Source organism: Heterocephalus glaber, unplaced genomic scaffold, assembly GCF_053883595.1.
Source record: "Heterocephalus glaber isolate CG9 unplaced genomic scaffold, H.glaber_assembly_v1.0 deba00000676, whole genome shotgun sequence".
Lineage (NCBI taxonomy): Eukaryota > Metazoa > Chordata > Mammalia > Rodentia > Bathyergidae > Heterocephalus > Heterocephalus glaber.
The window spans coordinates 16,316,691-16,344,621 of record NW_028258156.1 but is presented as its reverse complement, the minus strand read 5'-3'; the positions used below and the strand labels follow the sequence as shown (position 1 = coordinate 16,344,621).

The window sequence follows — 27,931 nt, the reverse complement described above, 5'->3', positions numbered from 1 at the left end:
CTCCTTCCTCTAACTGCCTTTTTCCTGATAGGGGGCCTACAAGAAAAATTTAATATGAATTGGCTCTGATGTAGGCTAGATTTTTTTAAAAATTAATTTTATTGGTACATTTTAGGTATGCAATATAATGACATTCATCATTGGAAACTTGTACCCTTACAAAATCAATCTTGGTTCTTGTTTTTTCCCCCTTCCCCTGCCCTCCCTTCAATCCCTTTATCCCTCTCTATTTACAAAGACTTTGTTTCCATTTTTTTTTCATTTTCTCATATTAATTCCATTCCCTTCTTTCCTTTTCCCTACCCCTCCCACTTCCTCTTCTCCTTTGGACATTTTCTTCCTATTTCACAATATTTATTATGTCCTTTGATCGTCATTTACACTTTCAGTTTCTCATACCAGAGAAACTATTTGGTATTTACACATGTGTGTCCTATTTATTTCACTTAAGAGTATCACCTACTTTAGCTATAAATGTCTGTATAAGTATAAATGTCTCTAGTTTCTCATTCTTTATGGCTAAGTAATATTCCATTTTATAAAAAAAACACATTTTCTTTATCTAGTCTCCAAGTGATGGGCAATTGGGCTGTTTCCAAGTTTGAGCTATTACAAACTGTGCTGCTATGAACATGGGTGCACATATATCACTGTGGTATGATTCTTTTAATTCTTTGGGGAAGATACCCAGTAGCGAAATAGCTGGGTCAAATGGGACCTGTAAGCCTAGTTCTTTGAGGTATCTCCATACTGAGTTCCACAGTGGTTGCACCAGTGTACATTCCCATCAACAGTGGAGAAGGGTTCCTTTTTCCCCACAGACAGCATTTGATATTGGTTGATTTCTTGATAGCAGGCATTCTTCTGGGTTGAGTTGGAATCTCAGCTTTGTTTTCATTTGCATCTCTCGAATGACGAGTACTGTTGACCACTTTTTCATATGTTTATTTGCTATTTCTACTTATTTGTCTGAGAAATGTCTGTTCATTTTAGATGCCCATTTTTGGGTTGGGTCTTTAAATTTGGGAGGTCTGATTCTTTTTAATTCTTTATAGCTTCTAGATAGTAGACCTTTGTCTGAGGAACAGCTGGTAAAATTTGTTTCCCATAATTGTGAATTGTCTCTTCATGCTATTGGTTGTTTCTCTTGCTGTGCAGAAGCTTTTTAGTAAGAAGAGATCCCAGTTGTTGATTCTTTGTGCTAGTTTCCATGTGACTGAGGTTTTGTTCATGAAATCTTTTCCTATGCCAGTGTCTTCCAGAGTTCTACCTAACCTCTGTTCCAGCCAGTTTAGTGTAGGCATGATTTTAAAAAGGTATTGTGTTAGCCATGGTCTCACAGGTGTTCTAGTCCTTATGGCCCTTGTTTTTTCATGAGCCAAATCAGACTTCAAAGCTAGTAGGTTGGAGAGGCTGCCCCAGACGGTGGTGACCTGGTCAGTGCAGTCGTATCAGCCCAGCAATGTCAACCTGAGACACCTTCAGGACAGACTTTCTGGAAATGGGACATATTTTTCTGTGTGATTATTTGAATAGTGATAATTGAAGATTTAATTTAAAAAAGGTTTAATTTATTTGGTAATATATCTACAGTAACCAGGAAAAGAAGCATTCTAGTTTTAGATATTGATATCTGGAATTGTTCAAACTTCCCTTCCAGATGTGAAGGGAATAAAATAAACAAAAAAATGAATTTAAGTGGTACTAAAACTATAAACCATAAACAAATAAGTTATACAAATTTTAAAAATATATGTATGTATCTATATTTGTGTGTATATATGCACATATGTCTATATATGTGTATCTGCTAATTCACAATTTCATTGTAATCTTTTATTAGAACCAAAGAATAAAAATGTCTTTTATCTAATCTTATGGAGGATAACTTATTAAAAGTACAGAATTTTATTTTATTGTGGCAAAATTTATTAAAATAATACCTACTTTGACAAATTGTTAAGCATTCATTCTGGTTGACTGGATAGAGTGTTGTAGATCATCTCTCTAGGGTATATACAGTTTGCTTAATTGAAAGTTTATGTCCACTGATTAGCTGACTTCCAATATCTGCACCTCTTTGTCCCTGGCAACCACAATGCTACTCTACTCTTTGATTTATTTTGGATTAATCATAAAAGTGGAATCATATTTCTCTTCCTATGGTGGCTTTATTTTACTTAGCATAATGTCTTCAAGCTTCCTTTCTGTTTCACATTATAGAGTTATCTTTTCAGACAGATTTTATAGTAGTTAGTTATATATATACATATTCTGCTTTATCCATTTTATGTGTTTATGCATTCATCTATTGCTGGACATATACAGTAGATTGTTTTGATATCTTGATTATTTTGAATAGTGCTGTAATAAATATGTAAATGTTAGTATATTTCTGAGTTTCTGATCTGAAGACTAAAAAAAAATTCAGAAACAGAATTTGTAGATCAAGTAGTAGTTTTACTTTTAACTTTTCAAGTAATCGCTATACTATTTTTCACAGTGGCTGCATCATTTTGCATTCCCACTAGTAGTGAATAAATATGCAAGCTTTTTTACATTCTTGACAAAATTTGTTTTGTTATTAATAGCCATTCTGTCAAATATGAGGCAATTTTGATTTGCATTTTCCTCATGAGTAGTAATGCTGAATAGTCTTACTCTTTTTTCCTCTTTGTACATCTTTCGAGAAACATCAGTTCCAGTACCTACATCACTTTAATCGTGTTATTATTTTTTCTACTGAGTTGTTGGAGAGCCTTACATATTTCAGATGTGGATATCTTAATGGACATATGATTTACAAAATTTTTTTCCACTTAAGAGATTTTATTTGAACTGTGTGGATTGTTTCCTTTGCTGAGCAGAAGCTCTTTTTAAATGTAGTCTCACCTGTGTATGTTTGGGCTTGGTGTTTGCACTTTCAGTGTCAGATTCTTAAAGTCATTCTCCAAAGCACTGTCATGGAAACACACCCTCCTCATGTTTTCTTCTAGGAGTCTTATAGTGGCTGATCTTAGGTTTAGGACCTCAATCCTCTTAGCAATGATCTTTGTTTGTAATGTAAGATAATAGTCCAGTTTTCTCCTGCATGTAGGTGTCCAGTTTTTCTGATAGCATTTATTGAGGAGATTAGGCTTTCTTCATCGCATATTCACAGAACCCTTGTAAAGGATCAGTTGACTGTATATGGGTGGATTTATTTCTGGTCTCTCTATTCTGTTTCATCGATCTATACATCTGTCTACACACAACTACCATACAGATTTGATTGCATTAGTTTTATGTTATAGTTTGAAACCAGAAAGTATGACGGCATCAGCTTTGTTTTTTTTTTTTGTAAAACTACTTTAGCTACAATCAATGGAACGGTTTTACTCCCTTTCCTATTTTGATATCTTCTATTTATTTGTGTCTAATTGCTATGGCTAGGATTTTCATGGTGTTTCATGATTTTATATTGATTTTAGAATATGTTCTTTTACACCAGTAAAAATGGCATTAGGATTTTGACAGAGATTGCATTGAATCTGTAGATCACCTTGAGTAGTACGGACATTTTAACAATATTATGCCTTCCGATCCATCAGTACAGAATGTTTTTCCACTTATTCGAGTCTTCAAACTCTTTAATCGCTTTTGTAGTTTCATGGTAACTTTTACCTGGTTAGTTAAATTTATTTCTAGGTGTTTTTCTAATTTTTTAGTATTGTTGTGTTACATTAAATAAGTAGTATGCCATTAACCTGTGGCTTTCGTATTTCCTACCTAAGGAACTGCAACCTTCCTTTGTATGTAAACAAACTGAACCTAACTTAGTAGTATCATAAGCAGCTGTTCATCAACTGTTAACAGCAAGATTTCAAGAAATCACAGGCAGCCAGCTCATTACACCATGCTCACATGGAAATGTCTCATCATATCGTGCCCAAATAAGGTGGACATGTAACTGTAGCCAGTCATGATTTCTTTACTTTGCTTCTCTGTCCAGGATATAATTATTTGTTGCTCCCACTGCTGTGTGGAATTTTCATAATCCCTTATGGCTCTGAATGCTTCTGGGTTTATGAATCACTTTTTGCTCATATATACTCTGCTAAATTTAATTTGTCGAAAGCTTTTTCTTTAGCAGTTGTATATGGCTTTGTTTCCTAATGTCCTTTTCACCTCTCATGTTGTGTGTAGAAATGCAACTGATTTTTAAAAGTTAATTTTTGCATCCTACAACTTTACTGAATACATTTATTAGTTCTCACAGATTTGTTTTTTAATGACATCTTTAGGGTTTTCTATGTATAAGATCATGTCATTTGCAAACAAGGGCCATTTCTCTTCTCCTGTCTAATCTGGGTGTGGTCTACTTCTTCTTGTCTAATTCCTCTGTGACTTTCAGTACTGTGTTAAAATGCTGAAAGTGGCCACCCTTGTCTCATTCCTGAACTCAAAAGAAAATTTTCAGTTTTCCATTATTATGATATTAGTGGTGGGCTTTTTATGTATGGCTTCTTATCTTTAGGTACTCTCCTCCTATTCCTAGTTCCTTGGGAGTTTCATCATGAAACTGGGTTGAATTTTGACAATTTTTTATAACTGTTGAGATGATGATATGATTCTTAATCCTAGATTTTATTAATGTGGTATATTTATTGATTTTGAAATTTTGAACCATTTTTGCCATCCAGGGATAAATCTCATTTGCTGTATAATCTTTTTAATGTGCTGTTGGATTTGAGTGTCCTTTGTCCTGATGAACATGTTTACACTTATATTCACCAGAAATTTTGCCCTGATATTTCTTTTCATGTAATGCCTTAATCTGGTTTTGGTGTCAGAGTAATGCTGGCCCATAAGGTGAATTGGGGAGTCTTTTTTCCTCTTTAAGGTTTTGAAGAATTTGACAAGAATTGGCATTAATTATTCTACAATTATTTGGCAGATATTAGCGACGAAGCAGTCTGGTCCCCTGCTTTTTGAGTCAAGAATTTTAATTGTCAATTCAATCTCCACACTTACAGGTATGTTAAGACTTTCTTTTTTTTCCTTTTTTTTTTTTTTTTGGTACCAGGGATTGAACTCCGGTTCTTGCGCTTGCACTGCAGGCGGTGAAACCACTGAGCTAAATCCCCGGCCCTGTTAAGACTTTCTTTTCCTTCATGATTCCACCTCAGTAGTTTGTATATTTTTAGGAATTTATCCATTTCTTCTAGGATATTCAGTTTGTTGGCATACGATTAAGTAATCATAATAATCTCTGATTCTTTTGATTTCTGTGGTATCATTTATAATCACTACTATCTCATTTCTGATTTTATGGTTTTTTGCATCTTCTCTTTTTGTTGTTTAGTTTAAAGATTTGTCAATCTTGTTTATTTTTTAAAAAAACTTACATTTGTTAATTTTTTAATGGTATTTCTATTTTCTACTAATCTGTGCTCTAATTTTTTTTTCCTTCCTTCTGCTATCTTTGAACTTAGTTTGTGGTTTTTTTTTCTTGGTAGTTTAGGTGTAAACTTTTTAAAAAATCATCTTTTTTAATGTAGGCATTTATCACTGCAAGCTAACCTGCTAATATTGTTCTTGTTCTGGCTCATAAGTTTTTGAATGGCTTACTTTTGCTTCTTTCAAGATACCTTTTAAACACACAAAATTTTAAAATAAAAAAGTGCTTTCACACTTATCTATCTTGGCCATTCTCAGCATTCCTGACTCCAATCAGTCATTTCTCTTTTATGTTTTAGCTCATTCTCAGCCAAAAGGAGTCAGCTTGGAGATAGCTCTCTGATGTTGTAAGAAGGAAAGGGACTGACTTGCATTATAGTTTGTTTTTCATGCTAAGAAACATCTGTGTTTTTCTCTTTGATTTTTCTATTATAACATCCTTCTATGCCCTTGTGCACACTTGATCTTCCAAGCATAAAATTTATTACAAGTGGAAACTGTTTGTCATTGCATTCACTCAATCATTCAGCGTGACAAATATTTACTGAATAATATCAGGTACCAGGCATTGTTCTCTCTACTAGGGATCTGTCTACAAAAGAAAAGTCTCCAATGTTTTCCCTACGGAGCTTCATTCTAGTTGAGGAGATAGATTATGAGAATATTCAGTCAAATGCATGAGACATTTTATAATTAATGAGGAGAAAAATAAATCAGGGAAGAGTTAAATAACAGGAATTTATATTTTACATAAGATAGCCTGAGAAGGTCTCACTAAAAATGTGAAATTTAAACCAAAACTGTGTGGTATAAGCTATGAGAGCATTGTGTTAAAATTTATTCCACAGATGTTTATTGAATGCCTACTTTATGCAAAACATTTTATGGTAAACTACCTAGAGTAGACACTGTCCCTCTTGAGCTTGAAATTTAGATTTTAATCTTTAAGAAATTAGCCTTGTCTCCCAGATTCTGTGATTGATTTGGGGAACTGAGAATCTTATTTGGTTTTAGAACTGTCCAAAATATTTTTAATGTGAAAACTAAATTAAAATTAAATGAACAAAGATTTAACTGGCTTAACTGAAGTTTATGCTCCAAAACCAAAATCCAACTGTCCCAGTGGTGTTTGGGGACCAACAGCTTGTGGCATTGGTGCTCATGCCAGCCCTACCTTTGGCCAGGTGTGCACTGTGAAAATGCACCAAGTCCCTCCAGGAGACTGGCTCTGTTAGGTCTTATGACCAGTTTCATAAATCTAGCGGTTTTCAATAATAAAGTGAGTGATAGAAAATGCAAAATGGCTCACGTTCCCCATTTAAAAATTATTTAATGATGAATCATTGTTAGGAAGTTTTATTCTTGTTGTTACTGTGATATGAGTTCAATCAGGGATGACTGATCAAAATGTACTCGCCAATAACACTGTGATAAAGATAATACATCATTACATTTTTCTGACTGAAAGTATCATTGCGAATCCTCAGCAACTGATTTTTTTTTTTTAAATCCCAAGACTTTGGGGAAATACTCGATGTCCCATTAGTTGACTTCAGTTATTTGTTCCATGTGAATTGGTAAGAGTTTGGCCCACAGTTGCTGGAGGCTGGGCAGGAAGCACCTGGCTGTTGTGTATCCCAGTGAAAGTAGAAAAACAGTGCCAATGTTAACTCATTTCAAGTTTGCAGAAAGTCTTTAAAAATCTTTGCTCTTGATTTTACAAAACAGTTTTCTCTTTTGCGAGGCCATTTTTCTGTGTGTAGTGGATATAAAGAAAACGTATTATATTTCCTTTAAAATAATTATCATAGTTTAAACGGCTCTTCCTAATAACATACAACCAAGGACAAAGCTTCTATTTTTGTGTATTTATTCAGGGGAAACCTTATTCCAAGCAGGGAATGAAGGGATCAACAAGACACCTCGTTCCACCTGTCAGGAGGGATTCAGGCAGGGATTGCTCCTTCATTCATCCTTTCTTTTGTTGCCCAGTCTTCCAGGCTACAGTTTATCTAGGTCCCCTTTCTTTCTCATTGTCGTATTTCTTCCCATTGTTCATGTATCTTCTTTGCTAATAAAATGGTTCCTCATGTCCCTAAGCTTTAAATACTAAAATATCCCTAGTCTTCAGACTGACTTTCTTTTTCCTGTCATGAATGTCCTCAGCTATCTGGCCTCTTTCCCAAAACTTCAGGCTTATATGTCTAGCGCAACATTTTAATATTAATGTTTAACAGCCCTCTCAAGCTAAACAGCTTCAGCACCAAATTCCTTGCTTTATTTCCAAGATCTGTTCTGGCCACAGTCTTCCCATTCCCATTACAGTGAATGAAAACCCTATTTTTTCCAGTGGCTCAGGTACAAGTAAAAAAATCCTGATTCTTCTTTCTACCTCATAACATACAACCCACTTCCAGTCAGTTGGTAATTTCTATCACGATTGAAGGATTTTTTTCTTTGATGGTTTTCACGGGGAAATTCACAAGACTTAAAGGGAAGTCTACTATTAGTGGAAAGATGACCATTCTCCCTGTTGTATTTATCCACTATTGCCTTTTATATACTCACATTCCGATGACATCTTTTGACTTTAATCTCTATCACTATCCAGCATCATCTCTGCTAGGGAATTATTACAATAAGGCAGAGTTTGTACCTTAACCCAGATCTCCTGACTTCTAATTCAGGGTGGATTCTAAGCCACAGGAAAAAATGAGACTCAGCTCACATAAGTCCATCCCACATGGGTTCTTCTGGAAAAGGTGAGAATAGAGAGTTCTAAAACACTCTCCCCACATGCATATCCTCATGCCTTTCTGCAAAGACTTCTCAGAGATTTCAGAGGAGTTGCAACATAATAAGCTAAGACACAAAAAGATGCTTTTATTTTTATGCCAGAGAGATGATCACTATTTTTAGGTCACTGATGCTATACATACGTAAGTAGTCAGAAAGCAGAACACAGACTGCATTGCTTGGAACTTTGTGTTCTTAAGAATTCATTTGAAGTAATGCTGCTAGGGAGCAAAATTTAGGAAAACAAAGATTAGATTAGGAATGGAGAAAATCCTCAGCTCTGCCACATAGCCCCAAATAGAAGAATCCAGGCAGCTGAAGCATCTGGGGAATTCAGCTGCTTGGGATTATGGGCATTAAATCCCACTCCCCTCAATCAATTCCACCCCCTCATAAGCACAGAAAATCTAGCAGTAAAGATGTTTGCCACAGCTGTGGAAATGCACAGCTCTTAGAGAAAAAGGAGCAGTTGCATTTTTAATTTGTACTTGCCAATAATTTACTTCCTCTATAAAAATATTAAAAATACCTCACCACAATATTCAGACGCACAAACCCTATAGATGTAAGATACTTTAGATTAAGGTTTTCATATAGTTATGGCTATGCTCCTGTGACAAAAGTAAACATAGAGCTGAATACATATATGGAATTTTAAATTCTTTAATTATTTCAGTAACTAATCATTATTAGCTATCCCTCATTTTCTCAGTCATCATTGTGCTGGAGTGGAAAGGTGCCCGGGACAGTGTCTGTCTCCACTGGACTTGCATTTATTGAATAGAATAGAGAGATGGTAAAATAGTAAAAATATAGGCCAATGTGCAGTATAGCACAGGCCAGAGAAAGGAGATGCTATGTTGGTCAAAAGTAATTCTTGTTAATACTTGAGATACTCCATACCTTTTACTATGTTATACTGGTTTGATTGTTTATGTTTTTAGCAAGTCACATAAATACAGTCATGATGTAAAAATGATAATATAGGCAGAAAAACCTATGTTCTAACACTGATTCCTTTGTTTTTGTAATTCTAATCTGAGATTTTTAACGTTTGTAGATATTTAAGTCTTACTGGTGTATTGGAAAGAAATTGGCCCTTTTGGAATGTCTATTATGTGTCATTCTCTGCATTCAAGCATTTCTATAATCATAACCTAATTTAATCCTCATAGGATTATGTGAGGTAAATCTTATAACCATCATTTTATAGTTGAAGAAATTGATATTCTGAAAGTCTACAATTTTACAGCTAGCAAGAGGCAAATGCCAAATTCTTTCACTGACACAACACTGCTTGGGTAAGGGAGATGGGGAGAAATCTGAAGAAGCAGGGAAATTACAATACCTCACTTGCTGTGTTGGATTTCAGGTGATATCTTAAAGCTTTTTTCTTTGTTTTCACAGCAAAGTTTACAAGACTAAAAGGGGAGTCTACTATTAGTGTGGAAGATGACTATTTTCCCTATTATATATATCCATATATTGCCTTTGACATATACATTTTAAATATATACACATGTTTATGTATGTATGTACACACATATTTATAGACACATATTATCTTAGTCACTTTCTCAATGCTGAGACACAATACCCAACACCCACAATCTAAAGGTGGTTTATTTTGGCTCACATTTTCAGTCCATAGTCTGCTGGCAACAAAGCAAGAAGGTAATGTTTGCAGGTCCCTGGGGAGGAAAGCTGTTCACATCATGACAGCATCAGAGAGAAGGGAGGAGCCAGGGAGGGAGATGTAGCCTTTCAGATCATGGCCCCATTTACCTACCTTCAAGCCAGCCCTACCTGCTGCTGAAAGAAAGCTATAGCACCCGCATAATCCAATCAGCTCTCCAAAGCCTCTTCTGAACACACAAGGCTTTGGGGGAATATTATCAATCCAAAGCATAAAATTCCACCCCTGGTGGTGCTAATCTCTGCAGTTCCTCTAAGGGTGAATTCCTTATGTGGTACCATTCCCTGAGGTGATAAGCTTGTGACCTGGTGGCAGATTGATTATATTGGACCACTTCTATCATGGAAAGAGCAGCACTTTCTCTGTGCTGGAATAGATATTTATTCTGGGTGTGGATTTGTTTTCCCTGCACATAACGCTTCTCACCAAAGTACTATCCTTGGAGTTATAGAATGGCTCATCCATTATCATGGTGATCCATATAGCTTTGCTTCTTTTTTTTGGTACTGGCGATCAAACTCAGGACCTTGCACTTGTGAGGCAGGCTCAGTGCCACTGAGCTAAATTCCTGACCCTCAGCTTTGCTTCTTACTAAGGAGCATACTTTATGGACAGAGAAGTGGGTATAATGGGATCATGCATATGGAACTCACTTGTCTTATGATGTTCCCCACCATGCAGAAACAGATGGATTGATAGAAAGGTGAAATGGCCCTTTGAAGATGCAATTAGAGCACCAGCACCAAAATCTTGCAGGCCTGGGGCAAGATTTTCCATAAGGCTGTATATGTTTTGAGTCAGAGTCTAATATATGGAACTATTTCTCCCATAGCCAAGATTTATGGATGCAGGAATCAAGGAGTGGAAGTGAGAATGTTACCACTCACCATTACTTTCTTGACCCACTGGTAAAAATTATGCTTCTTGTTCCCATGACGCCATGTCCTCATGCCCTCCTGGCCTAGGGTTTTAGTTCCAGAGAGCGTAAAGCTTATAGCAGAAATCACAACAATGATTCAATTGAACTGGAAGCTAGGACTTCCCCCTACTCATTTGGGGCTCTTCATGCCTCTGAGTAAACAAGGTGAAAAGGGAGTTATGGTGTTGGTAGGAGTGATTGATCCAGACTGCCAAGGGGAAATTGAACTACTTTTCCACAATGGAGGCAGGTATCTTTGTTTTTCTTTCTTTGTAACATAATGTTGACAATATCAGTTATTAAGTGTTAAGTCTATATTATAATGTGGATTATGTCTACAGTCTATATTATAATGGAATGGCAGAAGAAGAGTAAGCATCACCCAAAGAAAAACTTTGCATTCTGTTTTGGGGAGGGAATTAGTGCATTTCAATTTGTACACAGAATAGTTATATCATACTAGGAACAATTATAAAGATCAGGGCAGAAATCAATGCAATGGAGACTAAGAGAATAATACAAAAAAATCAATGAAATCAAGAGTTGGTTCTTCAAAAGAATCAACAAAATTGACAAACCCTTATCCAATCTTATCAGAAAAAGGAAAGAAAAGGCCCAAATCCATGCAATTAGGAATAAAAAGGGTGAAATTACAATGGACACAGCAGAAATCCAGAGGATCATCAATACCTACTTTGAGAACCTATATGCCAATAAGATGGAAAACATAGAAGAAATGGACAGATTCCCAGATATGTGTGAATTACCAAAGTTGAACGAAGAAGACCTAAAAATTCTAAACGACCCAATATCAATCAATGAAATTGAAAATGTAATTAAAAACTTACCAACTAAGAAAAGCCTGGGTCCTGATGGCTTCACTGCTGAATTCTACAAGCTATTTAGAGAGAAACTACTCCCACTACTGTTTAAACTCTTCAGTGAAATTGAAAGGGAAGCAATACTCCCGAATTCATTCCTGGAAGCAAACAGAGAAAGCAGAGAAAGACCCAACCAAAAATGAGAACTATAGGCAAAATATCGATGCAAAAATCCTTAATAAGATACTGGCAAACAAAATGCAGAAGATCATCAAGAAGATCATACACCCTGACCAAGTGGGATTCATCCCAGGGATGCAGGGATGGTTCAGCATACACAAATCAATAAATGTAATGCACTATATTAATAGAGCCAAGGACAAAAAACATATGGTCATCTTAATAGATGCAGAAAAAGCATTTGACAAAATCCAACACACATTTATGATAAAAAACCCTACAAAAATTGGAATAGACAGTCTCTATCTCAATCTGATAAAAGCCATCTATGAAAAACCAAAAGCCAATTTCATACTAAATCATCAAAAACTGAAATCCTTCACACTAAAATCAGGAACAAGACAAGGATGTCCACTATCACCACTCCTATTCAATATAGTTCTAGAAACATTAGGCACAGCAATTAGACAAGAGAAAGAAATAAAAGGAATAAAGATAAGAAATGAAGAAATCAAGTTGTCATTATTTGCAGATGACATGATATGCAGAAGACCCCAAGAACTCCACCAAAAGTCTATTAGACTTAATAACCAAATTCAGTAGTGTAGCTGGATACAAGGTCAACACACAAAAATCAATAGCTTTCCTCCATATGAACAACAGACTCACTGAGAAAGAAATAGGGCAAACAATTCCTTTCACAACAGCGTCCAAAAAACTGAGATACATAGGAATTAATTTAAAAAATGAAATCAAAGATATCTTCTTTGAAAACTATAGCACTCTGAAAAGAGAGATTGAAGATGATATCAGAAAATGGAAAGAAATCCCTTGCTCCTGGGTAGGAAGAATCAACATAGTGAAAATGGCTACACTTTGAAAACTGCTATATAGATTCAATGCAATATCAGTTGAAATTCCAGCAGCATACTTCAATTGGAACAAGAAGTGACCTGGAATAGCAACAGAGACATGGCAGGGGTTGTCACAATCCTCAACTTGAAACAGTACTACAAAGCTACTGTGATAAAAGCAGCATGGTACAGGCAAAGAAAGAGACCTGAGGACCAGGGGAATAGATTAGAAGATGTAGAAACAACTTCAGACACACTCAAGACACCTCATCTTCGACAAAGGAGCCAAACACCTTCACTGGAGGAAAGATAGCTTCTTTAATAAATGGTGCTGGAAAAATTGGGTTTCAATTTGCCAAAGATTAAAACAAAACCTACATTTCTCACCATGCACTAAACTAAAATCAAAATGGATTAAAGATCTAAATATTAAAACAGAAATGCTGAACCGGTTGGAACAGAGGCCAGGTAGAATGCTTGAAGACATTGGTGTAGGAAAAGATTTTATGAACAAAACCTCAGTTGCCCATGAACTAGCACAAACAATCAACAAGTGGGATCTCTTTTTATTAAAAAGCTTCTGCACACCAACAGAAACCACCAATGGTATGAATAGACAACCCACAATGTGGGAAAAGTTTTCACCTGCTGTTCCTCAGACAAAGGTCCACTATCTAGGATCTATAAAGAACTTTAAAAACTCAGACCTCCCAAATTAAATGACCCAATCCAAAAATGGGCATCTGAAATGAGCAGACATTTCTCAAAGAATTAGAAATAATAAATAAACATATAAAATATGTTCAATATCACTGGTCATTTGAGAGATGCAAATGAAAGCAACACTGACATTCCATCCCATAAAAAATAGCTGCTGTCATGAAACCAACCAATAACAAATGCTGGCAGGGCTGTGTGGAAAGAGGTACCCTGCTCCACTGCTGGTGGGAGTGTAGACTGGTGCAACCACTGTGGAAATCAGTATGGAGATACCTCAAAGAACTAGGACTGGAAGTCCCATTTGACCCAGCTATTCCTCTGCTGGGGATCTTCCCCAAAGAATTAAAAGAATCATACCACAGTGATATATGTGCACCCATGTTCATAGTAGTACAATTTTTCATAGCTAAAACTTGGAAGCAGCCCAAATGCCCATCAACTGGAGACTGGATAAAGAAAATGTGGTTTTTTGTTTTTAAATAAAATGGAGTACTACTCAGCCATAAAGAGCGAGAAACTAGAGACATTTATAGCTAAATGGATGCACGTTGAGGCCATACTCTTAAGTGAAATAAATAGGACACACATGTGTAAATATCGAATAGTTTCTCTAGTGTGAGAAACCAAAAGTGTAAATAAGGACTAAAAAGGTATAATAGATAATGTGAAATAGGAAGAAAATGGACAAAGGGGAAGAAAAGGTGCAAAGGGGAAGGGGAAGTCGGAGGGATAGAAGAAAGGAAAGAAGGGAATGGAATTAATATGAGAAAATGAAAAAATATAAACAAAGTCTTTGTAAATGGGGAGGGATGGAGGGGTTGAAGGGAGGGCAGGGGAAGGGTGAAAAATAAGAACCAAGAGAGATTATGTAAAGGTGCAAATTTCCAATGATGAATGTCATTATATTGTATACCTAAAATGTACCAGTAGAATTAATAATTTTAAAAAAGCCTATGTCATAAATCCCTTGCATAGTCATACACATATATTATATTGAATCTATTCCTCTCAGGAACCCTAACTGATACACACACACACAAATACACACACACGCACACACAGATTAGGTCAAGATTCCAGTAGAAAAATCAATCATTGGATTTGGGACCAATAACCATATAAGACTTTAAATTATTTTGCTCTCTCTCTCTCTCTCTCTCTCTCTCTCTCTCTCTCTCTCTCTCTTGCTCTCTCTCTCTCTTTCCAGGTTCTTCAGTAACATAAGTGAGTGAGTAGTGTAGAGTTTCTTCTTTGCCCTGCAGTTTTCAATATATTATTTTTTTTATTCATCATCCATTCCAAATAAGCTGTCAAGTTATGTGGCCATGATATAAAGTGCTTTCTTTATATGTGTGGATTCAGCTATACCTGTCGGAATGATCATTTGCTGAGAGTACCCACGTGGGGTGGTTGTAGGAGATAGAGCCATGGCAACTGCTGGGTACATTGGTTCTGTTTTATAGCTCTGCAGTTGCAATGCCACTTCCTAATTACACACCAAGGCATGTCCCAGAGTATGTCAGAAGATCTTTGATCATCTTGTGGAGGAAATGTCTGAAAACAAAAGTAGCAAAATTATTCATTTGGTTATTTCTTAAGAAAAAAGTGCACCGGAATATTTCTCCAAAATTAATGTACTATGATATGTATTTATCCTTAGTCTGCTATATATTTTCCCAAAAGCCATTTGAGATTTTTCTGATGAATATAGAGATTAATCATTATTAAAACAAAACAAAGAAAACTTGTCTTTTAGAAGATTTTTGAAATCTTGGCTAGATATCATGTTTTCTGAATAAGTATTTATTCTTTGCAACACATTTTTATTCAACCGAATATGGAAATGTGAAAAATATGAACTTGAAATAATTTTAAATAACAACTCATATTTGAGACTTTCCAATGTGAGTGACAGGCAATTAAATCTACTTTGCATAAACGTGAACATAAAGTGGAAACCAACTGATTCTTTGAAGACCAAGAATAAAGAAAATTATGGAAATCTTTTGGCTGCATGCTGTGGTTCTTTGGTGCAGGGCAGATAATTGATAAAAAATTAGAAGGTCAAATGTTCATATTTGCAACTGTCATAATATTATGTGAATATTAATCCATAAAAATGAGAATAAAGTTTAAAAAGAAAACAATTTGATAATTCTTATATGGCTCAAATCTGTCAGTACAAATCAGCAAATGAGAAATCAGAATATTCCCATAGAATATTCTTGAGTATTCAAATGGAGTTTTCTGATATTGTATGCTATCTACATAAATACTGTATTTCTGCAGAGTATAATAGCACAGTACAGTACTTTGTACTTTATATTTTTATAGTCTGCCTCAGAAAAATCACACATAGAATCAATCTTTTCTTTCTGTAGATACCAGAATGAAATCAAATTTTGGTTCCAGACATGTGAGATCCTTTCTTATTAATGATGTCATGATTCATCAAGATGTCTTTCCAGTATTTATTTTTTGTATATTATATTACCATGTTAAATTTTTGTCTTTAGGTACATTCTTCTTCCCAAGATAATTTCTGTTTTATAGGCTCCCTTGATATGAGAAGGGAACTATAGGTACCCAGAATTATTCACACACACACACACTCACTCACACACTTTAAAAATCTTTTCAGTTTGGAAATTCCTAATAGTTCCTTGACTATAAGAAACTTTTATGATAAGAACAGGTTTACCTTTGCAAAATATCTTTCTAAATTACATCTTTTAAATAAGAATTCTTTTGTATTTTTGTATTAACACAGAAACAGTTCTCTGGACCCTACAAATATTGGCCATATTATTGATAAATTTAGGCCTTTAAAGAGTTTGCAAGATCATTGGGATGAAGGTTGACTAAACAAATATGGGCATCTTTGGGATGGAAATTGAAAGGCAAACATCTGAATTATTTGAAATTACAAAAGAAGTGACAAAAAAACCCAGATCAAAGATGATATAATTAAACAATTACTGGGGTTAATGAACAGAATAATCAGTGCACTTACAGAAGTCACTACTGAAAAATGAGTTGAGCTAAACAAAATGATGCAAAACTTGAGTTACTAGTTAAGCAAAGAATTACCATCCATAAATAGTCACCAAATGGAAATGTAGGAGATAAAAATTCTATTGAAAATATTGGCAGCAGTTGTGACCAATGTGAGGGGAGTGTCAGAATTAGAAGATAGGGCTGATATAGGTGAGCACATACTCAGAGATACAATGAGAGAGTGTGGAAAATGGATCAAACAGCTGCTGGATGACACACAGAAGACTAATCTATGATTAATTGAAATTAAGGAGAAATCAGAAGATGGTATGAATGGCATAAAAAAGCCTGTTTACAAAAGTAGAAAGAAACTAGCAAGAGAAAAATTATTCAATGCCAGGAATCAGCCAATACCTTCAGTGATAACTCTCAATGTGAATTGTCTCAACTCTCCAATCAAAGGCATAGCTTGAGATTGGATAAGAAAAAAGAACAATGGTATGCTGTATACAAGAAACACATTCAATCCAAAAAGCAAATCATAGAATAAAAATGAAAGGATGGAAAATAATATTCTATAGAACAGAAACTTGAAAACAAACAGAAGTAGCTGTCTTATTTTCAGACAGAGTAGACATCAAGTCAAAACTATCAGAAAAGGCAAAGATGGTCACTATACATTGATTAAAAAAGAAATTCCAAAGGAAGAGATAACAAATATATATTTATATTAACTGTTTTATATTTATACATATTTATTTATGTATCAAACACCAGTGCACACAACTTTATATAACAAACACTACTGGACATAAAAGGTCAGATAAATACCAACACATCACAGTGGAGGACCTCAATACCCCACTATCACAGAGACATCAAATGTAGGTTATCCTATGCATGTTATCAGATCATAATGCAACGAAACTAGAAATCACTGGCAAATGAAGTCATAGAAATTATGCAAACACATGGAAATTAAATAATACACTCTTCTATAGGGCACAGAAAAAAGGAAGATATTAGACAATTCCTAAAATCAAAGTGCCAGAACAGCATACCAGAACCACAATAAAAACAGTCTTAAGAGGGAAATTTATTGCTGTGAATACCTACATCAGAAAAATAGAGCAAGCACAAACAACCTAAGGATGCATTTGAAGATCCTTGAGAAATGAGAACAATCCAAATCCAAAACTAGTACAATGAAGGAAACTATCAATATCAGAGCAGAGATTAAATAAATTGAAACTAAACACAGTTACAAAGAACTAATGAACCAAAGAGCCAGTTTTTCAAAAGAATAAACAAAATAAACAAACCTTAGCCAATCTTAGCAGAACAGGGGGAAAAAGACCCATATCAATGCAATTAGAAATGAAAAAGTCAAAATCACAACAGATACCACCAAATCCAGAAGATTATTAGCAGTACTTTGAAAACTAGTACTCTGATAAATTGGAGAATCCAGAAAAAAAATGATCAGATTCCTAGATACATGAATTAGTGAAACTGAACCAAGGAGATATAAAAACCCTGGATAATCTAATGACAGGCAATGAGACTGAATCAGAAAAAAAAAAAAAAGTACAAACTAATAAAAGCCCCAACTTGATGGATTCACTCAATCCTACAAAAACTTTAGGAAAGATCTAATACCAATAGCTCTCAACCTCTTTAATGACGCTGAAAGGGAAGAAGCACTGCTGAAGTAATTTTGGGAGAGTAGCATTACCCTGAATCCAAAACCAGACTAAGATCCAACTGAAAAAGAGAACTGCAGGCTACTCTCTCCAATGAACATAGATGTGAAATTCCTCAACAAGATACTGAAAAACAAAATGCAAGAAATCATCAAAAAGATCATACATCATGACCAAATAGGTCTCACCCTAAGGATACAAGGTTAATTTATCATATGCAAAGCAGTCAGTGTTATCCATTTCATAAACAGAAGGACAAAAATACACAATCATCTCAGTAAATGTAGTAAAAACCTTTGACAAAACCCCAAATCCCTTCATGATAAAAATCCTGAAAAAAATAGGTACAGAAGCATCTTGTCTCAAATGGATAAAAGTCAGTTATATCAAACTATTGCCAACATCTTATTAAATGGGGAAAAATTAAAATCTTTCCCTCTAAAATCAGGAACAAGACAAAGATATCCATTATCACCATTCTTGTTCAACTCAAAATATCAGCCAGAGCAATCAGGGAAGAGAAAAAATAAAGAAAATATGTAGAGGAAAACAAGAAGTAACTCTGAAAAAGGAGATTGAAGAGGGCATCAAAAAATGGAAAGTTATTCCTGCTCCTGGATAGGGAGAATGAATTTTGTCAAAATGGTCATACTTCCAAAATGGATTTCTAGATTTTATATAATTTCAATAAAAATATCAATAGCATTCTTCACAGAGCTAGAGAAAACAGTCCTAGAATTCATATGGAATAAGAAAAGACACAGAATAGCAAAACCAAACCTGGGGAACAAGAGCAAAGGTAGAGGCATCACAGTCCCAGATTTACACCTACAGTGTAAAAATGGCATGATACTGGAAGAAAACAGACACGTGGATCCTTGGAAGAGAAGAGGGGATGCAGGAACAAACCCAGGCGCATTCAGTTATCTAATTGACAAGGTGCCAAAAATGTATGCTGAAGGAAATATAGAATCTTTAGCATATGGTAGTGGAAAAACTGGCTATACATATGCAGAAGATGGAGTATAGACTCATATTTCTCATGATGTAATAAAGTAAAATAAACATACATCAAAGATCTAAATATTAAAACAAACATTTAATCTGTTGGAAGATAAAACATGTAAAACTCTTGGAGACCTAGGCGTAGGCAAGGACTTTTTGAATAGAACTCTAATTGCACCAGAGAATACTTTAAATGAACAAATGAGATCATATCAGGATTTTAAAAAACTCTTCTGCACAGCAAAGAAAACAACCAACAGAGTGAAGAGACAATGTACACAATGGGAAAAATGTTTGCCAGCTATTCCTTGGACAGAGGATTAATATCTAGAATATATAAAGGACTCAAAAATTAGATCCCTCTAAATAAAATACTCAATAAAATATGGAAATGAAATGAACAGTCAGTTCTCAGAAGTACAAAATGTTTTTTTTGTTGTTGTTAAATTCTTTTATTGGTACATTTTAGGTATACAACACAATTACATTTCTCATTGGGAATTGTACCTTTACATAATACATCTTGGTTCTTATTTTTTTCCCATTCCTAGCCCTCCCTTCACCCCCTCCACCCTTCCCTATTTACAAAGACTTTATTTCCATTTTTTCCATTTCTCAGCATTTTTCCTTTCCCTTCTTTCCTTTCCCCTGCCCCTTCCACTACCCCTACCCCTTTGGACCTTTTCTTCCTATTTTGCATCATCGATTATTCATTCTAATCATTGGTACATTTTAGGTATTCAATATAATGACATTCATCATTGGAAATTTGCACCTTTACATAGTCTCTCTTGGTTCTTATTTTTCACCCTTGCCCAGCCCTCCCTTCAACCCCTCCATTCCTCCCTATTGACAAAGATTTTGTTCCTATTTTTCCATTTTCTCATATTAATCCCATTCCTTTCTATCCTTTCCCCTAGCCCTTCCACTTCCTTCCCCTTTGCCCCTTTTCTTCCTATTTCACATTACCTATTATACATTTTAGTCCTTATTTACACTTTCAGTTTCTCACACCAGAGAAACTATTCAGTATTTATACATCTGTGTCCTATTTATTTCACTTAAGAGTATCACCTCAATGTGCATCCACTTAGCTATAAATGTCTCTAATTTCTCATTTTTTATAGCTGAGTAGTACTCCATTTAAAAAAAAAAACACATTTTCTTTATCCAGTCTCCAGTTGATGGGAATTTGGGCTGTTTCCAAGTTTTAGCTATCAAAAACTGTGCTGCTATGAACATGGGCACACATATATCACTGTGGTATGATTCTTTGAATTCTTTGGGGAAGATCCCCAGCAGTGGAATAACGGGGTCAAGTGGGACTTCCAGTCCTAGTTCTCTGAGGTATCTCCATACTGATTTCCACAGTGGTTGCACCAGTCTACACTCCCACCAGCAGTGGAACAGTGTTCCTCTTTCCCCACAGCCCCGCCAGCATTTGTAATTGGTTGATTTCATGATATCAGCCATTCTTTCTGGAGTGAGGTAGAATCTCAGCATTGTTTTCATTTGCATCTATTGAATGACCAGTGATGTTGAACATTTTTTCATGTATTTATTTGCTATTTCTACTTCTTTGTGTGAGAAATGTCTGTTCATTTCAGATGCCCATTTTCAGATTGGGTCTTTAAATTTGCGAGGTCTGATCTTTTTAAGTTCTTTATAGATTCTAGATAATAGACCTTTGTCTGAGGAAGAGCAGGTGAAGATTTTTTCCCACATTGTGGTTGTCTCTTCAGAGTGCTGGTGGTTTCTCTTGCTGTGCAGAAGCTTTTTAATAAGAAGAGATCCCACTTGTTGATTGTTTGTGCTAGTTCATGGGCAACTGAGGTTTTCTTCATAAAATCTTTTCCTATGCCAGTGTCTTCAAGAGTTCTACCTAACCTCTGTTCCAAATGGTTCAGAGTTTCTATTTTAATATTTAGATCTTTAATCCATTTCAATCTTAGTTTAGTGGATGGTGAGAGATATAGGTCTAGTTTTAATCTTTGGCAAGTTGAAACCCAATTTTTCCAGCACCATTTATTAAAGAGGCTATCTTTCCTCCAGTGAGGGTGTTTGGCTCCTTTATCGAAGATGAGATGGCTGAGTGTGTCTGGCATTGTTTCTGCATCTTCTAATCTGTTCCACTGGTCCTCAGGTCTGTTTCTTTGCCAGTACCATGCTGTTTTTATCACAGTAGCTTTGTAGTAGAGTTGCAGGTTGGGGATTGTGATACCACCTGCCATGTCTCTGTTACCTAGAATTACTTTTGCTCTTTTGGGACTCTTCTTTTTCCAAATGAATTTTTGGATTGTTTTCTCAAGGTCCATGAAGTATGCTGCTGGGATCTCAATTGGAATTGCATTGAATCTATACAGCAGTTTTGGAAGTATGGCCATTTTTACTATATTAGTCCTTGTTACCCAGGAGCAGGGGATGTCTGTCCATTTTCTGATATCATCTTTAATCTCTCTTTTCAGACTGCTATAGATTTCAGAGAAGAGGTCTGATTTCTTTTGTTAGGTTGATTCCTAGGTATTTCAGTTTTTTGGATGCTATTGTGAAAGGAATTATTTGTCCTATTTCTCTCTCAGTGAGTCTGTCGTTCGTTTAGAGGAAAGTTATTGATTTTTGTGTGTTGACCTTGTAACCAGCTACTTTACTGAATTTGGTTATTAAGTCTAGAAGACTTTTGGTGAAGTTCTTGGGGTCTTCTATATAGAGTATCATGTCATCTGCAAATAATGACAATTTGACTTCTTCATGTCCTATCTTTATTCCTTTTATTTTTTTCTCTTGTCTAATTGCTGTGGCTAATATTTCCAAGACTATATTGAACAGAAGTGATGATAGTGGACATCCTTGTCTTGTTCCTGATTTTAGTGTGAAGGATTTCAGTTTTTGACCATTGAGTATGACATTGGCTGTTGGTTTTTCATAGATGGGTTTTATCGTTGAGGTAGAGACCATCTATTCCAATTTTTTGTAGGGTTTTTATCATAAATGCATGTTGGATTTTGTCAAATGCTTTTTCTGTGTCTATGGAGATAATTGTATGTTTTTTGTCCTTGGCTCTATTGATATAGTGTATTACATTGATTGATTTGTGTATGTTGAACCATCCCTGCAACCCTGGGATGAATCCCACTTGATCAGGGTGTATGATTTTCTTGATGATCTTCTGCATTCTATTTGCCAGTATCTTATTAAGGATTTTTGCATCTATGTTCATTAGTGAGATTGGCCTATAGTTCTCCTTTTCAGTTGGGTCTTTCTCTGCTTTGGGGATCAAGGTGATGCTTGCTTCCAGGAATGAATTTGGGCGTATTGCTTCCCTTTCCATTTCATTGAAGAGTTTAAACAGTAGTGGCAGCAGTTCCTCTCTAAATGCCTTGTAGAATTCAGCAGTGAAGCCATCAGGGCCTGGGCTTTTCTCAGTTGATAAGGTTTTAATTACATTTTCAATTTCATTGGTTGATATTGGGTTATTCAGAATTTTTAGGTCTTCTTCGTTCAACTTTGGTAATTCATATGTATCTAGGAATCTGTCCATTTCTTCTGGGTTGTCCATCTTATTGGCATATAGGTTCTGGAAGTAGGTATTGATGATCCTCTGGATTTCTTCTGGGTCTGTTGTAATTTCACCCTTTTCATTCCTAATTGCATGGATTTGGGCCTTTTCTTTCCTTTTTCTGATAAGGTTGGCTAAGGGTTTGTCAACTTTGTCAATTCTTTCAAAGAACCAACTCTTGGCTTCATTGATTTTTTTGTATCATTCTCTTAGTCTCCATTGCATTGATTTCTCCTCTAATCTTTATAATTGCCTGTATGAGCTCTGAGGTTGTCCTCTTCTTTTTCTAGAAGCTTGAGGTGCAGCATCAGGTTGTTTACTTGGGTTCGTTCTTTTTTCCTAATATGCGTATTCACTGCTATGAATTTCCCTCATAAGACTGCTTTCTTTGTGTCCCATAGATTCTGATATGTTGCATTGTCCTTGTCATTTAATTGAAGGAAGTGTCTGATTTCTTCTCTAATTTCCTCTGTGACTCATTAGTTATTCAGAAGTGTGTTGTTCAATTTCCATGTGTTTATGAAATTTTTCTAGTTTCTTTTGCTATGGATCTCCAATTTCATTGCACTATGGTCTGATAATATACAGGGGATAACTTCAATTCCTTTGCACTTACTTAAACATGTTCTATGTGTGAGTATGTGGTCTATTTTGGAGAATGACCCATGTGCAGCTGAGAAGACTGTGTATTCTGATTTTGTGGGATGGAAGACTCTGTAAACATCTGTTAAGTTTATTTGTTCAAGAGTTCAATTGAGTTCTAGTATTTCATTACTTATTTTTAGTCTAGTTGATCTATCTATTTGTGACAGTAGGGTGTTAAGGTCTCCCACTACAATTGTATTAGTGTATATATGAGTTTTCATGTCTGTTAGTATTTGTTTTAGATAGTTGGGTGCACTAGTGTTTGGTGCATAGATATTTATGATTGTCATCTCTTCCTCTTGGATTCTTCCCTTTACAAGGATGTAGTGTCCTTCTTTGTCTCTCTTAATCAGTGTTGGTTTGAAATCTACTTGATCTGCCAAGAGGATAGCTACTCCTGCTTTTTTTCAGGTTCCTGTTGCATGCAGTATTGTTTTCCACCCTTTAACTTTCAGTCTATGAGTTTCTTTTTGAATTAAGTGTGTTTCTTGTATGCAGCATATTGTTGGATTTTGCTTCTTGACCCATTGTGCCAGTCTATTTCTTTTGATTGGTGAATTGAGACCATGAACATTGATGGTTATAACTGAAACATATTGACTTGTCATTGCCATGACTTTTTCTTTTTGTTGGGTTCTCCCCCTTTACATTGAATTTCTTGTCATGCCAGATGGGTTCATTCTGCTTTGCTTCCCGGGGTTGTGATCCTCAATGTCTGTTTCTAGGATATTGTGTAAAATTCTTTGGAGTGCTGGTTTGGTATTCATGAAGTTCCTAAGGTGCTCTTTGTCATGAAAGTATCTTATTTCTCCATCCATTTTGAAAGATAGTTTTGCAGGGTACATCAATCTGGGTTGGAGGCTGTTTTCTTTTAGGGCTTGGAATATGTCACTTCAAGCTCTTCTTGCCTTGATGGTTTGTGTTGAGAAGTCTGCTGTGATTCTGATGGGCTTTCCTTTGTATGTGACTTGTTTCTTTTCTCTAACTCCTTGTAGAACTTTGTTCTTCTGTTGAGATTCTGGAATCTTAACAATTATATGCCTATGTGTAGATTTTTTTTGATCAAGGCTATTTGGAGTCCTCTATGCCTCCCTTATCTGTATGTCAAATTCTTTTCCCCCTGCTTGGGAAGTTTTCTGCCATTACTTCTGTGAAGAGTTTTTTTTTATGTCATCTACACTCTCTCCTCTTTCTTTATTGACTCCAATCAGTCTTATGTTATTCTTCTTTGCATCATCTAGCAGCTGCTGGATTGATTTCTCATGTTCCCTTATAATTTTGAAGCAAGTTTTCTTTTCCTGGTCATTCACTGAAATCTTACCTTCTGTATCTGAAATTCTGTCCTCACATTGGTTCATTCTGCTGTGTAGATTTTCTCAATGGAGTTTTTCATATTCTGGAAATCTATTAATATCTGTTTTATGGATTGCATTTGTTTCCTATGTTGGGATTCCATCATGTTCCTGTGCTCCTCTCTAGATTTATTAATCATGTCTTGCACTAGGGGCACAATTTCTCCTGTTATCTGAGAAATTATTTCTGATTTCATTTTTTCCAGATCCCCTTTTGTTGCCAGTTCAGTGGGTCCAGGTGGTTGAGTATCAGAGCGTTCCATCTCATTTCCTTTTGGGGTTGCTGTAGGTGATCTGGAAGTCTGGTTTTGAGACTTATTTACATGTTTTCTCATTTTGACTAGGGGGTGGTGGAGGGGTGCTGTCTCTTGGTGCCTGTGCGGATCACCTCCTCTGAGCTGGGAGAGGTGGGACAGGGGCCAGGAGCCGTGGTAGGGATGGTGGCCTGGAAGCCCCTCCCTCTGGTCCAGGAGCAGCAGGAGGGATGGTGGCCTGGAAGCCCCTTCCTCTGGACCAGGAGCAGTAGGACGGGAGCTCAGAAGCCCCTTCCTCTGGGCCGGGAGCGACAGGATTGACGGCGGCCTGGCTGGTCACCACAGCTTCCAAAATGTTAATATATACCTGAAAAAGTGTTTAGCAGCTTGGCCGTTACAAATATGTAAATCAAAACAATGCTGAAATTGCATGTTACTTCAGAAAGAATGGCTATCACCAAGAAATCAAATAACAAATTCTGGCAAGACTATGAGTAAAAAGGAACACTTCTATATTGTTAGTGGTAATATAAACTAGCACAACCACCATGGAAAACATTATGGAAATTCCCCCCAAAAAACTAAAAATAGAAATTTCATTCAGCCCAGCTATTCCCCTTCTAGGTATCTTCCAAAACAATTAAAGACATAACATTACAGTAATACATTGATGCCCACATTTATAGAAGCAAAACTCATAATAGGTAGTATTGGAAGCAGTGCAGTATGTCCATCAATAGAGGAAGAGATAGATGAAACATAGTATTTATACACAATGGAATACAACTCTGCCCTGAAGAAGGGTAAATCTGAGTTTTATGTAGGAAGATGGATCACATTAAGACTATATTGTTAGGTGAAATAAGTCAGACACAGAAGATTAAATATCACTCCATTTCCCTTGTATGAAAAACCCAAAGTATAAATAAAGGAGCAGAATAAAAGATAATAGGAAACAGGGAGTTAGATATTTTGCAAAAGGAAATGACCAAGAGATGGAGGGGCCATTGGAGAATGGGGAATAAAAGCATTAAGATGTGTTATATCCATGTCCTCACTCCTCATGATGAATGAAATCACTAAGTAATGTGAACATGTACTAGTCAAAATAAAAATTAAAGAGTGAATAAAGAAGAAATATGTTTAGAGGCAGAGCTAAAGATTTTGATTTGGGATGGGCTAAGCATTTTGTCTACAAAATATTCACATTGTAATATTTGATCACCAACTGAATACATGATTGTGAAGAAAAAGAGAAGTAGACTTGGCCATCAGCAGCATATGTGTAATAGATGCAGTCATAGATGAAAATGAGTCTCCCTAGGAGAGCAAATAGATAAAGAGAATTAAAAGACCAATGAGAGCTCTGTGGAACACCAGCACCTAAAGCATGATGAGGGGAAAAGAATCCCATGGGCGACCAGAAAAAGCATTCAAAAAATTGAGCAGGTTTATTTACCTGAAATCAAGAAAAGAGGGAGTACTAAGGTAGCAAGACAAGAAAAGTGTGACAATATCTATGGTTAAGTAAACATTACATCTGGAAATCATCAATCTTTATAAATTTAAGAAAAGTAATTTTTGTAAATGTGGGGCTGTAATAGTATCGCAGGGTTTTGAGGTGCACATAAGAGAATGAAGAATGAAGAAATCAGCATATATCTCTAAGAGCATGAACATATTTGTAGTCCACTTGTGTATATCTCTATCTATTCATCTATGTATCTTTATCTATCATCTGTCATCTATCTATCATCCAGCATATTTATAAGGCCAGTCTTGAACATATTTGGCACTTGATTCAATTTAGTTGTCATTTTTAAAGGAGAATATGTATTTTCAAATTCTCTTTTTTGAGTAGTTTGTAATCACAATAGGAATAACATCAAATTTAAGAACTAGTGAATTTTTACATCTGTCATTATGAGCTATTGAATAAAGAAATTCTGACACTATTTTTATTTGTATTTTGTAGAAAATACATACTAAAATTTTCCATGTGGAATGCTGAGTAAGGAATAGATTTAGAGTGGTATTGATGTTTCTGGGAGTATAACTTTTCTTGAAGAGTTGTCTTTCCCATACTACTTTCCCATACTGATATATCAGTAATGGTGTATCTATGGCATGTGTACTGCAGCACGGTATTTGTTATCATTGAAAGCTCTAAAAGGTTCACCATCACTGTACTATATCATGTGGATAAAACATATTAAAGTTGTTCAGGGTACTCTATGTTTATCTAACCAGTGCAGACTGAATAACTCAGGTTCCACTCTAGGTTAGCCAAACAATACTTTGTGTAAAGAACATTCTTAATATTAGAGTTTCCAATTTAGTGGGTTTTGCCCATAAGTTATCTACAGTTTGCACCATGTAGCCATTTCTAACCATGCTTCACAATTTGTCAGAAAAGGTCCTTCTAAAATTACAGAGCAGGTGCTATGATAGATTTAGAGGTTGTTTTATATTATCTTATGCACTTTACCACATCTCTTCTCCAGGTACAGCAAATACTTCAGACTTTTAATCATATTTATTACTTGTCTAGTTCCCTTCTGATTGGCTTAAAGATCTTCCAGAAAAATGGTGCATGGTTTTAGTGACAGGCTGAACAGGTGGGAGGTAATCAGCTGTGCACATTAATTTTTGAGGGTCACCCTGAGAGAGACAAATGTATAAACAGAAGCTTTTATTTTTTTAATATCTAGCTAGCAAGGCTGATAAGTGTATAATATTCTTTATTTGATTTATTCATTGGAATAAATCATCAGTGTGTTGTATGAAATGCTGTGAATATAGACTGCCTTCGTGAGAGCTAAAAATTATTCATAAGGATAATAATTTTATAGTAAGGAACACTAATTTTTATACAGTTTTATATGCAGATACTCACTTCAAACATATTTCTTTTTCAGCAATGTTTTTTGAATTTCTAATGAAGTCGCCACAGATTGGGTTCATCATGCAGGTTGAATATGCCACACACAAAGT

The 27,931-nt window shown here is 35.5% G+C and overlaps 1 long non-coding RNA gene across 7 annotated transcripts in view; it reads left to right on the top strand.

Moving 5' to 3' along the window:
- Window positions 1–27,931, top strand: part of LOC110348128 (uncharacterized) — a 1,027,816-nt gene that overhangs the window by 449,295 nt on the left and 550,590 nt on the right. For 2 of the 7 annotated variants that reach the window (XR_015449384.1, XR_015449383.1), the window contains one exon: window positions 4,937–5,015. The exons of the other annotated variants lie outside the window; for them this stretch is intronic. This is a non-coding gene — a long non-coding RNA (uncharacterized LOC110348128). The remainder of the gene's footprint in view (window positions 1–4,936; window positions 5,016–27,931) is intronic. 7 annotated transcript variants of the gene reach the window in all.